Genomic DNA, 14,062 nt, shown 5'->3' on the forward strand with positions numbered 1-14,062 from the left:
TTACTCTGACTCGCCTATTAACAGTTCCAATGATTTGTTCTCTATTGTGAGGGGAGAAGTAGGGGTGGCAATTCGTGTTGGCGTGTCGACACGATTACGACACGGACATGATTAGGGTTGACACGAACACGACACGATTATTAATCGTGTCTAAGACCTTTGACACGAACACGACACGATTATTATATATGTAACACGACACGACACGCATAACCTGTTTAATAAATGGGTTAAGAATTGACACGACATGAAAAAACACGTTTAAGTCATTTTTTACACGAATACGACATATTTATTGTACACGTTTTGCTAAGTGGGTCATTTTTGACACAAACACGATACGTTTATCTAACACGTTTAGTTAATCGGATTAATCGTGTCATAATCGTGTTTATAGGGTCAAACACGAACACGACACGGTTAATTAGCGGGTTAATCCGTATCGACACGATTATGACATGAATACGATTAGCCCCAACCCAAACCCGCTTATCTCGTGTCGTGTCAAATATTGCCACCCCTAGGGAGAAGAGAGAACTGGTCGTGTGCGAATGCTTGGCTTCGGGCACACCAAGCGATGTTTGGGGGCTCTCTCCTAGTAAAGCTGAACTGATTAATAATGCGAAAAAATCTGATGAGGAGGCACGTGCTGCACGCGTAGAGTTACAGGAGACCATTTCAAAAATGCAAGCCGACTATGACAACAAGTTGGAAAATTTACGAGCCAACTATGATGACAAGTTGGAAAATTTACAACAACAGGTGGCTATGCTAATGCAGATGCAATAACAAAATTGTAGCGGACAGGTATATTTATTATTAATTTTATTCTTTACTAAATATATGTTTACTTATGCCAAGATTTCATGTATTTTGTTTTCTTATTTTGAAGGAATCTGATTCGTTAAATGCTTCTCCTAGAGTATCCCCAAATTCATTATCTAGTCGTGATGCCAATTCAGTTAAGGTTATGAACTTTTAATTTCTCTTATATATATGTTAAATTTTCATTTATTATAATGTGTGCGTTATGAATTTATAAAAAATGTAGGGTAATTCAAATCAAATGGGCAAGAAGACTTGTTGAAGTTGAAGATGGGGTCGTGGCTGTGCTTTCTGAATTTCCTTCGCCTTGGATGGGTTCTTTTTGAAAAACTTGTACTACATTTGTCAAAAATTGTTAATTCTTTTTGTCTGACATTTAGTAGCTTTATTTAGACAATTTGGATGGTATATTGGTAGGTTAACTTGTGGTTGTATTAGTATACATTTTTTCTTTTTGGTTGACATTTACCAGCTTAACTTGTGGTTGTATTAGTAGCCAATTTTGATGGTAATTTTCATATTGGCAGGGTTAACTTGTGGTTGTATTATGTAAAAATAATTTGGATGGTATTTTTATATTAACTTGTGTTATATTGGATGACATTTAGTAGTTGGTAGTTCTATTGATATGTTTTTTCCAAAAACTATAAGGAAAAAAAAAAAAAAAAAAAAAAAAAAAAGGACCCTTTACTAGCGCTCTTTTAAGAAGCGCTAGCATAGGGAGGGAGGAAAAAAAAATTAAAAATACCCTTTACCAGCGCTTTAGCAAAAAAGCGCCGGTGAATAGACTCTACCAGCACTTTTGCAGAAAGCGCTGGTAAATACTCTATCCCAGCGGCGCTGGTAAAAGGACTTTACCAGCGCTTCTGGAAAAGCGCTGGTAAAGGCCTACCAACACTGGATTTGCTAGCGCTTTTTCAAAAGCGCTGGTAATACTAGCGCTTTTTAAGACTTTTACCAGCGCTTTTGAGCTAGTAAAAACCAGAACTGTTGTAGTGGAATATTAAATTAGCTAGTAACAAATTTATGATTAATTATGTCTACTACAAAAATTAATATTTATCAATCATTATGATTGGGCCACTTTGGTAGCTTCCAATCTTCACATTATATGAATATTAAATTAGACAGTGATTAATTCATCATTAAGTTACCCATTTAACATTATACACACATACTCATACTGATCGATATAAATTTAGGTAAATTCGATTCCAAAAATTTAATAGTCCAAAAATTCAATAAAAGTATTTTTTTACTTTATATACATAATAAAATATATTATTTTTATTTTCAGACTTGAAAATCATAATTGAATCAATTTAAAATTGATTCTCCATCATGTATGTATATTTGGGTACTAAACAATAATTTATTTGTATGGCCAATAAAGTCAAATTTCTAGACTCACACATTATTCTAGAAATTCTAATTTCTAATAAAATAAATAAATATATATACTTTATGTATTTAATTATTTATTATTTTTCAGATAATTAAAAAATAAAATCATTTATATCATCAGACAATAATTGGTAAAACAATGAGCTTTTTTCAAATAGCAACAAGATGCCATTAAAACTTTCAGCAATTAAATCAGGCTTGAAAATTAAGATACCCAAGTTAGTTTGGTGTTCACAAAATTCATCCATAATGATATTAAAATTAGTATATAATAATACACATATTCCTCTTCAAAATCATGTACGAAAAGGAAACTTCTTCATCTTATTATACAAGTGCATACATGCATTATTAAGTAATTGACTTTCAAGCAATTACATAAAATTCGGAAATCTATGTATGGAAACCAAAATTAGCACACAAAACTTGATTCAAACAAACCCACGGAAAATACTGCTCAAAACATATCCACAATGCGAATTTAAAACAATACATTATTCCAATCATCATTATATATTAAATATTATTTATGCAACGTTAAAGAAAAATAATGAATCCCTAAACTTTAAGCTCTGATACCACATGTAAACTTTAATAATTCGTGAAAACCATTAATCACAAATTTACATGAATCTCATATCTTAGAACTTCATGATTTTTACATATCTATAATGCATAAATAAATAGTTAAATACAAATACCTCGATCTGTAATTGTAAAACTCGAAGAGATCAAGGCAAACGTTGAGATCCTTTGTACGGAACGAACAACATGTTAAACTGCAATAGTCAAAGCGTGGAAACCAATTTCTAGCGTACATAATTGATGGAGAATATACACTTTATAAAGGCAGAAAGAGGACCAGTTTTCCTTTTTAGTAACCTTAATTCCACTTTCCATCACAGTAAGGAATAAATAGGAAAACACTGCTCCAATAATTAATTACCAAAAAGGTAGTTTATAAGTTGACCAAATAATATAATATTAATGTGAAATTTATTTTATTTAACCACCAAATAATAGAATTAAATTACGTGTCCAAATCATATAGGTCACAAATATAAAAAAAATATCTTACAACCACATCATAAAAATCATCACACATTGACATGCAACCACTTATGTACCCAGATCTTTGGTAATGTTGTATGTGTAAGTGTCACAACCTACTACCGTGAACTTATTTTTGGTGGAGGAGAAGGGAAATAATGTGAAAAACGGTGAATTGTAGGAGTCAATCAATCCACCGGATTTGTTGTAACACGCATATGCCCCTAACCAAGTGGAGACACGCAACTCGCCATTAAGTGATATGTCAAGGACAGTTAAGTTGGAAGTAATGTTACTGTCTAAAAATAAATAGTAGTAGTAGTAGTAGTATTCTGAATCGAAATAGTTGTATCCTAAGTTTTTGGTTGCAAAATATGACTTCGAGTCATTACATGTTATCAAGAACTCATTTCGACAACAGTCCGGGCTTGTGCAGAACGGGTATGGAATGGTATGGTTCCCACAACTTTGTGGGCAACCAGGCTTGGCAAGAGTTGTTGAGGGATTTGCTGCATTGACTGCCAACTCCACTACCACCACCACCACCAACAACATCGGTAGCAATATTTGTGGAAAGCTCATGATTGCTTCTGATCTCTTAAGTGGAGGTTATTCTTTGTAGAATATTTCCTTCTCTAGTCTAATGTGAATATTTATAGGTGGCAATCAAACTTTGAAAACAGTTAGTATTTGGGTAATTTCAGTGAAGACGGACACAAAACCGCGTAAGACGACTAGTCTTCTCCCGCCAACCCTTTATTAATTGGCGTGTTCTTTCCAATAACATGCCAGCAGCTTCTAGACGAACTTTCTTGATTCCAATCAAAATCTTCTCCCACTCGCTGGTGTTTTGCCTGAATTAATTTTCCGGTGCATGGAAATAGTAGTTGACAGTGGCCTGATTGTGAACATGACCAATTGTAAAGATTAATGAGTTATGTAAGTAGAAGGGCAGTAATACTCATGCCGAAACCGAAAAATTGTGATGAATTGCTTTATGTTGTAGTAAATTGGTTTAGTCAACGCTACATAGTCAATAATTATCAGGACAACAGTCACTGAACCTAGTGTGGCTGAAATAATTCCTATAATAAAACAAGCTAATGACTGAGTCAGACTACAAAGTCCATAGGCCAGTAGTATTGGGGTCTTCAAGACTTCACTTCAACCACACATTGTACTCAATTTAGATAATGGAGGAATTTTGAGTTGGGGCTCGGAGCAGGTGAATTCGTACACACATAATCTGGCAACTAACATCACATATACGGGATATATTACAATAATTTAAATTGTGGGGGTTAGTTTTTCGGTGATTTCTCCCCCAATCAAAAAAATAATAATAATAAAATGCCCACCTCAAACCCTCTCATTTCACCTTTCATTGGAGGTGTAAAGCACTTCAGATTTCTCACCTCTCTTGTTGATGCTGTACTCATGTTGTGCCACGGGGACATCAATTCAACTGAAGTCCATAAAGATTCTCTGGATATATAACTTCAAAAAAACTCTCACCTTGTCCCTTCGTTGAGCAAGAGATACAACTTTTTTAGTGGAGTTTCTGTTGATAAAATAGATATCTCAAATCTTCTTATTTACTTGTGGCTCCCTACCAGATAGATATTTAGGCATACCTCTTTTAACCTCAAGACTTAATGCTGCTGACTGTCAAACACTCATAGATAGCTGAAGTAAATAAATGAACAGCTATAACACTTTCTTTTTCAGGGAGACTTCAACTCATCAAGCCAACATTATTCAGCATGCATATTTTTTGGACAAACATATTGATCTTACCTGTGAAAGTTTGTGGTCAAGTAACTCAAATTCTTCAAAGATTCCCATGGGCAGGACCTAATATTAGTAGATTCATATCAAAAGCGGTATGTAGTAGGTATGCAGTCCAATGAAATTAAACCGGTAGATTGAGATTACATGATATCCAACTATGAAACAAAGCACCAGTGTTGAGACACCTATGGTCTCTACGTTCCAATGAAGAGCACCTATGGAAGACATGGACAGAGGAGTACCTAATCAAGCAGATGAGCATCTGGGACATCAATGTTCCTAACAAGTGCTCATGGTTCTGGAGGAAACTACTTCAAAACAGACACTTTGCATAGCTATTGATCAAGCACACAGTCAACAATGGAGCATCAACTAAGGTGTTTTTGACAACTGGCTGCCCTGTGGACCTTTATACCAGCTATTAAACTCAGACTCCAGTCATAGATAGGGATGGTGTATCAACAAGCTCATGAAAGTGTCTCAACTACTTACCATTAACCAATGGACATGGCCTAGGAACTTGTCTAACCTAATTTCTCCACATTGTGATTTGTTTGTTCTTACCATGCCTAACCTTCTAGTTGAAGATCTCATACTGTGGACACCCTCACCAACAAAAAAAAAAATTACTCACTCAAACACACAATCAGAGCCATCTCTCATCCACTCCCAACCAAACAATGGTACAAATTGGCCTGGTTTAAGCATCTAATTCCAAAGCATTCTTTTTGTCTTCGAATTGCAATTCAGGAAATATAATTAACTCAAGATGGACCATCCATAGATTTCACAATGCAACCAAATGTGGGTGCATTGTGTCTAAAGACTGCAGAGAGTCATGGACACATTTTTCACTAATGTTCATACTTGAAATCAATCTGGAATGGATTATAGCATACATGTAGGTTCTATACAAACCCTAATACATGGCAAAACTTCCTAATTTGGGCTTCTTCAAATTGGAAACATAAAGCAAAGTTTGTCAAGATTCTTACTTGAAAGCACTGGCGGATTGAAGTGGGGGATTGGGTGTGCTCAAGCCCACCCCAAAAAATAATAATAATAAAATAAAATTTAATTTTTACCATACCTAATTTTAGCACAGCCCAAATATATATATATATATATATATTATCAGTATTAGTCCACCCAAGCCCATTGACAATTTCTGGATTCACCCTTACTTGGAAGCTCATGTTAGCAAATTTTGTATACCATATATGGAGTGAAAGCAACACAGGAAGTTTGCCTCCATCTCAGACCTTCAATGCAATCATCAATTTAATTAAGTTTAAATTGTTCTCCATGAAGAAATGCTCATGTCCTTGTGTAGAGGAGATTGCAATGGAATGGAACCTTCCTATCTCCTTATATGAAACGTCCTACCCAAACCCCTTCTTCGCTTTTCCACAAACTTCATTGCCGCCACCACAACCACATCCACCATAGCTAGCCCACCAACATGACAAAGAAATTTTATGAGCTTGTTGCTGGAATCCCGCCCATGCTTATGGGTTGTGTTTGAGGCTTTTCTGGTATCCATATTGGGCAAACTTTTGGACAATAAGAATTTGGGCCTTTTATGTGGGCTTATTTTCTAATCTTGTTGGCTATTTTTGTTGTTTTTGGCACATGGGCGCCTGGTCCATAATCCTTATGCTTCCTCGGTATGTCGCAAAAACTTTGAAGGGTTTGACTAAACCTGAGGGAGAGTTTTTGTTTTTTATTTTGTCCTAAGAGTATTTTAGGTATTTAATTTTTAATTTTTAAAAATAATTTTTTTTTTTTTTTCGCTCAATTTGAAAAATAGAGGGGATTTATTGAACATTAGGAGGATTTTAACTTATTTTGAATATAACATGAGATTTTTATTTTATTTTATTTTTTGATGGAGAAAAAATTATTTGTCCATTAAGGAAAATACAATTTTCTCCCCTTCAAAAATAAAGTTGTACCAATCACAATACAATTGCAAATGCCAAAGGGTTTAAGTCCAAGTGGCATCACTTCATTTTTCTCTAAGGGAAGGCTGTGTTTAGTAACCGGAAACGTTTTTTGTTTTCTGTTGTTAGCCCTTAAAAAGGCAAAACAAAACAAAACAAAAACATGTTTAATAATATGTTTTTGTTTTTCTATAACAGAAAACGTTTTTCATTTTTGTGAAGAAATGAGGAAACACAAAAAAAGTGTTTCTAATGTTTTCGATGTTGAGCAAAAACGTTTTCACTATTATTATTACATATACACTGTTCATTTCAAATAAAATATATGTTATTCATGTTATATACTAATGCTACATATTAAATACTAATAAAAATATATTTTTAATATATAATTATATTTATATTATATATTAGTGTAAATTATTTTTTTAAAACAAAAATACTCTGTATATTTTTAAAATATAATATATTATATAATTGTGAAATTATTTTTTGGAACAAAAAAAAAATGGTTTATTATATAATATTATTAAATTATTATGCAACATATATAATATAATATTATATACCATATCTATATTATATTATATTATAGTTATATTATTTAATATATATTTTTTATTTAACATATATTATATATTTTGTAATAAATGTGTAGATTATGCATATGCATGCACTTTTATACATAATTGGTGTGAGTGTATTTGTCCTAATATATCTTGTTTTGTACTTATGTATCGGGTATTATTAGGATTTGTGATTTTAAATTGAATATTATATTTTAATATCCTGTATTGGATATTTTTAATATTTGTGAAATAATTGAATTGCATACATATTTAAGATTTTTTTGTACTAATGAATAAAATTAAAATAAAATAATAAAAAAATGTTATGTAAATTTGTAACAAATATGTATTATTAAACACTGTTATGATTTTTTGCTTTCAAAATTATGACAACAACAAGTGCTAATAAACGTCGTTTTTGTTTTTTATTACCACTCAAAAAAAATAAAATTATGTTTCTTCTTCTTTCAAGAGAAAGCAAAAACATAAAATGAAAACATTATTAAACGCGAAGTGTGTGTGACATAATTTAAAACAAAAACTTAAAGGAAAAAAAAAAAAAAATGAAGACAAAAAGGATTACGCCATTAGAAATGTTTGCCAAGCACTTGAATAAAGTTTCCTATAAATTATTATTATTATTTTTTTAGAAGGTAAAACAAATTTAATTTTACCACAGCTACTCGGGAAACATTGCTGAAGTTTCTAAAATTCACACAATACACAGTTACCAGGTGGATTACTTTCATCTCGAATGCAACCCTGGCTTCCCATTACTCCATCACTGTGAAAGCCCTTTGGACAATAACAATTAAAGGCTCTGTTTGGGGGAGTTTTTGAATTTAAAATTCCTTTTATTCTGAAGGGCTTTGAAGAATGCCTTTCAATATGCAAATTTAAAAGGAAAAAGTTGTTTGGTGGATGCAATAGTTCAAATTTCTTCAACAATTAACATAATTTTAACTTGACAATTTTATCCTTAAGATCTACCGTTAAAAAATTTTCTTGGAAGATTTTAGAGAAGAGTACAAACTTGTTATCAATTGAATTGGCATATAGCAAGAATGAAGAAAATGAAAAAGTGGGGGGGAAAAAAAAAAAAAAAAAAAAGAAAGAAAGAAAGTGGTGAAGTACTAAATATCAGCAAATGATGGATTCATAATTCTATTGTTGTTGTGCTGATCAATTATTGAAGATTAATTGTTAATAATAACTTGATAAACAGAAGATATTTCCACTATAAAATCGCAGAAGATATCTCCACTACAGAATCACTTTTTACTACCGAAATTTCTTCTCTAGAGGTTGTCGGCAAACCATCTTTATATGACAAGAAAATGACGAGTAACAGAATTAGCAAGTGTAAGATAATTCATAGAGAAAGAAATACTGGTGAAGAGAGATTAGGGTTTTCAAAAGTAGATATTGAGAATTAAAAACTTAAGATTAACCTAATGTCCCGGATTTGTTGTAACACGCATATGCCCCTAACCAAGTGGAGACACTCAACTCGCCATCAAGAGATATGTCAAAGACAGTTAAGTTGGTACGGTTGTTGAAGCAGAAGTAGTCTTTGGCTAAAAAATATGTCTTGGAGTCAGTACATGCTATCAGGAAATTCTCATTTCGACAACAGTTCAGGCTTGTGCCGAACGGGTATGGAATGGTAAACTTCTCACAATTTTGTGGGCAACCAGGCTTGGCGAGAGTTGCTGCTGCATTTACTACCAACTCCACCACCACCACCACCACCACCACCAACAGCAGTAGCAATATTTGTAGAAACCTCATGATTGCTTCTGATCTCTTAAGTGGAGGTTATTCTTTGTGAAGTATTTCCTTCTATAGTCTAATGTAAATATTTATAGGTGGTAATCAAACTTTGAAAACAGTTGGTATTTATTTGGATAATATCAATTAAGATGGACACAAAACCGCGAAAGACTAGTCTTCTCCCGCCACCCCTGTATAAATTGGCGTGTTCTTTCCAATAACAAGCCAGCAGCCCCACAACATGAACTTTCTTAACTTCAATAAAAATCTTGCCCGGGGCATAAACCCTGGCCTGGGGTGGCCTGCTCATTACTATATATACTAATTTTTAATTTAATTATATATATATATATATATATATATATATATGTGTGTATATTAAATTTTTTATATAATACCTCCTAAATTTTTTAATTTTTAATATATATCCCAAAAAAAAAAAAAAAAAAAAAAAAAAAAAAAGAAGAAGAAGATTAACTTTCTCTTCTTCAATTAAATTCTAATTTTTTTCATTTAAAAATTTTCATTTTTCTTTCCTAATTCTTAGAAATATAAAAAATAAAAAATAATATATTATAAATTATTTTAAATCAATATCAATCATCGGCTCAAATTTAAATATCAATATCAAAAAAATAATATAACACACCCCAAAGTAATAGATATATTGATATAAGGCGTGGCTGAAATAATTCCGTATAATAAAACAAAGTAATGATTATTATGTCAGGCTCAAATTTAGATAATAATATCAAAAAAATAATATTACACAAGCCATAGTAATAGAAATATTGATATAACGCGTGGCTGAAATAATTCCGAATGATAAAACAAACTACTGACTTAGTCGGACCACAAAATCCATAGGCCCGTGGAATTGGGGTCTTCAAGTCTTCATTCCAACCACACAAGTTCCATCGTACTCGATTTAGATGATAGTTGTTACAAACAAATTAATAGAGTATTAATGGAGGAACTTTGAATGGGTAGGGACGTGGGGCTCGGAGCAGGTGAGTGCTTGTCAGGCAACCAAAATCCCATTAATGTGTATACAAAATGTCCTTAATTTTCAGTGCACGAATAAATGGCGAATTCCGTTGTCAAAATAAGTCCAAATAAGTTGTAATTTTGAGTTCTAATCTTAAGTTCGAGTTTGGAAGCGGAATTGAGGAGTTGTTCATGATCAATAATTTAATGACTTCAAAAATGGTAAGAATAACATTTTAGGAAGGTTAGTTAGAAGGTAAAGACACTTGCATGCATTGCGTTTTTTCAAAAATTGAGTGTTGCCAAAATATTTCAAAGTGTTAAAACCTTTAGTTCAAGTCTGGCCAACTTAAACTGGTTCAAGAGCAGCTGAACCGATTTAAGTGTTAAAGCTTTATTTTTAAAAAGGGTAAAGTGCAATAAACTCCTTCCAACTATACCTCAAGTGCAACAAACCCCCTTCAACTGCAAATAACCCCCTCACTATGGTCTTAGTGTAGTTTTAGGACAGATAAGGTTATTCCGGTCATCTTTTATCACCGAAAATTAGAAAAGTCCATTTTACCCTTCATCAAACAACAAAATGGAGATAAAGAGAGAAAGAAATGCGTTAGAGATATAGAGAGAAAGAAGGGACCAGGGTGGGAGGCGTATAACGCCGGCAACCCAAAAGAATTAAACTTCTTTCTCTCTGCTACTCTGCAATCCTTCATTTGGAAGAACAATTCTTAGTCCATAGTCCCAAATCAGAAACCTTAGCATTTAATAACTATGACTTCGATGGCCACTCTTCCTCTGAACTGCTTGAAGGTGTGATGGCCATTAATTAAAAGGGTTTTTGAAAATACGCCAGAGCAATTCATCCTCATGATCGTATCGAGCAAGAAAAGGTACACCAACGGCAGCACCGAAGGAGGAGAGGCATCGGGCTTGTTGGGTTAAAGAACAGAATATATGTGTGAGGAGAAGGCGATGGTGGCGGCGGGAGTGGGCAGTGGGTTTGTGGATTAGAATGAAAAGTTTGAGTTTCCATGGCGATGGAGAGAGAAGGTCGTGGTAAATGGTGATGGTGGTTGTGGCAGTGGGTTTGTGGTTTCAATTGGGTTTGATGGCGTGTGGTGAGGTTCAGTATGAATTATTTCCAAGGGTTGTATCGAGTTTGACCGAGCACGTAATCGGGCGATGTGAACATTATCTTCTTCATTTCTGAACTGAGATTGACAATGGTGGAGGGTTTGTGGTTTCAATTGGGTTTGACCACTTGTGGTAAGTGGTTCGGTGTGAATTATTTGAGTTTCTAAGGGCGGAATCGGAGCACTCAGTCGATGTGAACATCATCTTCTTTATCCCCAACCTGATCGTCATCTTCCTTGGTCACCAACTCTTTGTGGCTGCCTTGCAAACACGACGTCCATCTTGTTCATCGCCGACTACACCAATCCTTGTCGTTTCACCGCCGTCCTTTCACTTCAACTCTCTGCTCAGTCGACGACTCGTTGTCCATCCTCTGTATAGTCACCAGACCAGTTCCACACCGCTGCCGGAGTTCCCGATTTAGGCCCGCTCTTCACCTTCGTCGATATTCTCTCCGTTTCTTCCGTCCCCTGCACCTTCCTCTGGCTCCCAGTTTGGTCTCTGTATGTCTTTGTTGATGGTGTTTCTTTCTTTCTTCTATTTTTTTTAAGGCGTTAGGGATTTTTTGGTGGGTATTAGACTATTGAATGGTCAACTAAGGGCTGTATGGTCCTTTAAAAAAATATTCCCAATCACGTGCCAGACAAACCTTAAAAAATGATCACCGGTCAAAGAAATGGGTAAGTTGCAACCAAATAACTAAGTGTGGGGGAGTTTTTTGCTACTTTAGAAATTCAGGGGGGTTTTCTGCTTATTAGGGTATAGTTGAGGGGGGTTATTGCATTTTACCCTTTTAAAAATACACTTGCTAACTTGAATTGATTTAAGGGCAGTTGAACCAGTTCAAATCCTACAACAGTTTTTGGTAACTTTGTTTTCTACTATATTTTAACTTCCTATTTTGTATAGACTTTCTTTAAAAACTCATGCACAAAATTGATTTGTTTTCCAAATACAACTAGGGTTTCAAAAGTCTATAAAAACTTATTTTCTTACTTAGGGTAGTGTGGCGTTTTGCATTAAAATTCTGATTTTCATTTAGAGCCTTTGTGTGAGATTTTTAAGAATATACACACTATTTACACATAAGTGAATTAATTAGGGTGTTGTTCAATTCCTGATCGAGTTCAAGTTTATTGAAGATTACATATAAACTGATTAGAGAAAGCAGATCTTATATCTTCTATGACAAATTCAGATTCGAAGAAGAAGATTTTTAGATCACACTTTGAAGGGATCAAGGCATTTGCGGAGTGTTGTTGATCTACCAGCAATCATTCTACAAGGTTTAAGGAGTAAGTCTAAAGTCGAGAGCTGTTGGACGGGAGGTTGCAAAGCCAGGGTCATTCAACGTGTTGCGTCTTGGTAGAGTGAAGGGGTGTGAGCCTGAATCAAAGTTTGTATACTTTGTTTCATACATAGTGGATCATATTACGATTGGGATAATGCACAAAATCTTGAGGTTTTCCAATTGGTTTCCTCGCAAAAATCCAGTGTCATTCTAAACTTTACTTGTTTTTACTTTATTTGTGAATGGCTAGTTAACCGGTAATTTAGCATAATAAAATTGGATAAAGAAACACTTGATTAATCCCTCTAAAAAACTATTTTTAACTCAACTTTCCATAATCTATTCCCCTGCACAACTCATACTTGGTATCGAAGCCAATCTCTACACATTGAGTTGATCTTAGTGGAAAGTTTTTATTTACAAAAAAAAAAAAAAAAAAAAAAAAAAAAAAAAAAAAGGAATAAATCCTTTCAACATGTCTTATATGTTTTGAAAGAGGGTGGATCTAATCAACGTGGTCCTTTATTCGAAGGAGACAATTACTCCTTTTGGAAATTAAAACTTATTTGCAAAATTCTGAAGGAAAAGTCTGGGCTATTGTTAAGACATGATATACACCTCCGACCGAGGAAAAGACACAGGATGGTAAGACTGTTCAGGTTTTGAAGGATGCCTTCACCGTACTACTTGTAAGATTGAGCATAGTGATGCTAATGGAAAAGTTTTGTATGCAATTATTAATTTTGTTGTGCCATCTGAATATGCTATAATTTCTTATTGTAAAACTGCTAAAGAAGTTTAAGATATTTTGTAGGTTACTCGTGAAGGAACATCAAAAGTGAAGCAATCTAAAATTCAGATGTTTTCTCATAAGTTTGGGAACATTGTGATGAAAGAAGATGAAACTTTTCTAATTTGTATTATAGTCTTCTTGAAATCATCTTTGAACTTCGTCACTTAAGCAAAAGAGTTAGTGATAAGAAAATTTGTGAGAAAATCGTAAGATCTTTACCTAAGAGATTTCAAATTAGAGCATCTCCAACCCAATGCTATTTGGGCTGTTATTTGTAAAATATAACAGATGGGCTTCAAATGGGCTCTCCAATGGGTTGTCATTTAGCCTGCCAAATTTTAACTTTGCCAATTCTAGCACAAGAAATGGCCCTCGCTATTTCTAATATTTCATTCCTATGTAGGGCAACAGAGAGAGAGAGAAGAGAACGGCGGCAACAGATGGGCTTCAAATGGGCTCTCCAATGCATTGTCATTTAGCCTGCCAATTCTAGCCCAAGAAA

General features: G+C 33.9%; 1 long non-coding RNA gene across 1 annotated transcript; it reads left to right on the plus strand.

Annotated features, from left to right (window-relative positions):
* The first annotated feature begins 895 nt into the window (after positions 1-895).
* On the plus strand, positions 896-1,403 carry LOC132273353 (uncharacterized). The gene is made up of 2 exons (XR_009470091.1): positions 896-967; positions 1,052-1,403. It is a non-coding gene; the product is annotated as an uncharacterized LOC132273353 (long non-coding RNA).
* Positions 1,404-14,062: the final 12,659 nt, after the last annotated feature.

The sequence above is a fragment of the Cornus florida genome, unplaced genomic scaffold (genome assembly GCF_030987335.1).
Source record: "Cornus florida cultivar Cherokee Brave unplaced genomic scaffold, ASM3098733v1 CherokeeBrave_3.0.0_Hap2_Chr09, whole genome shotgun sequence".
Lineage (NCBI taxonomy): Eukaryota > Viridiplantae > Streptophyta > Magnoliopsida > Cornales > Cornaceae > Cornus > Cornus florida.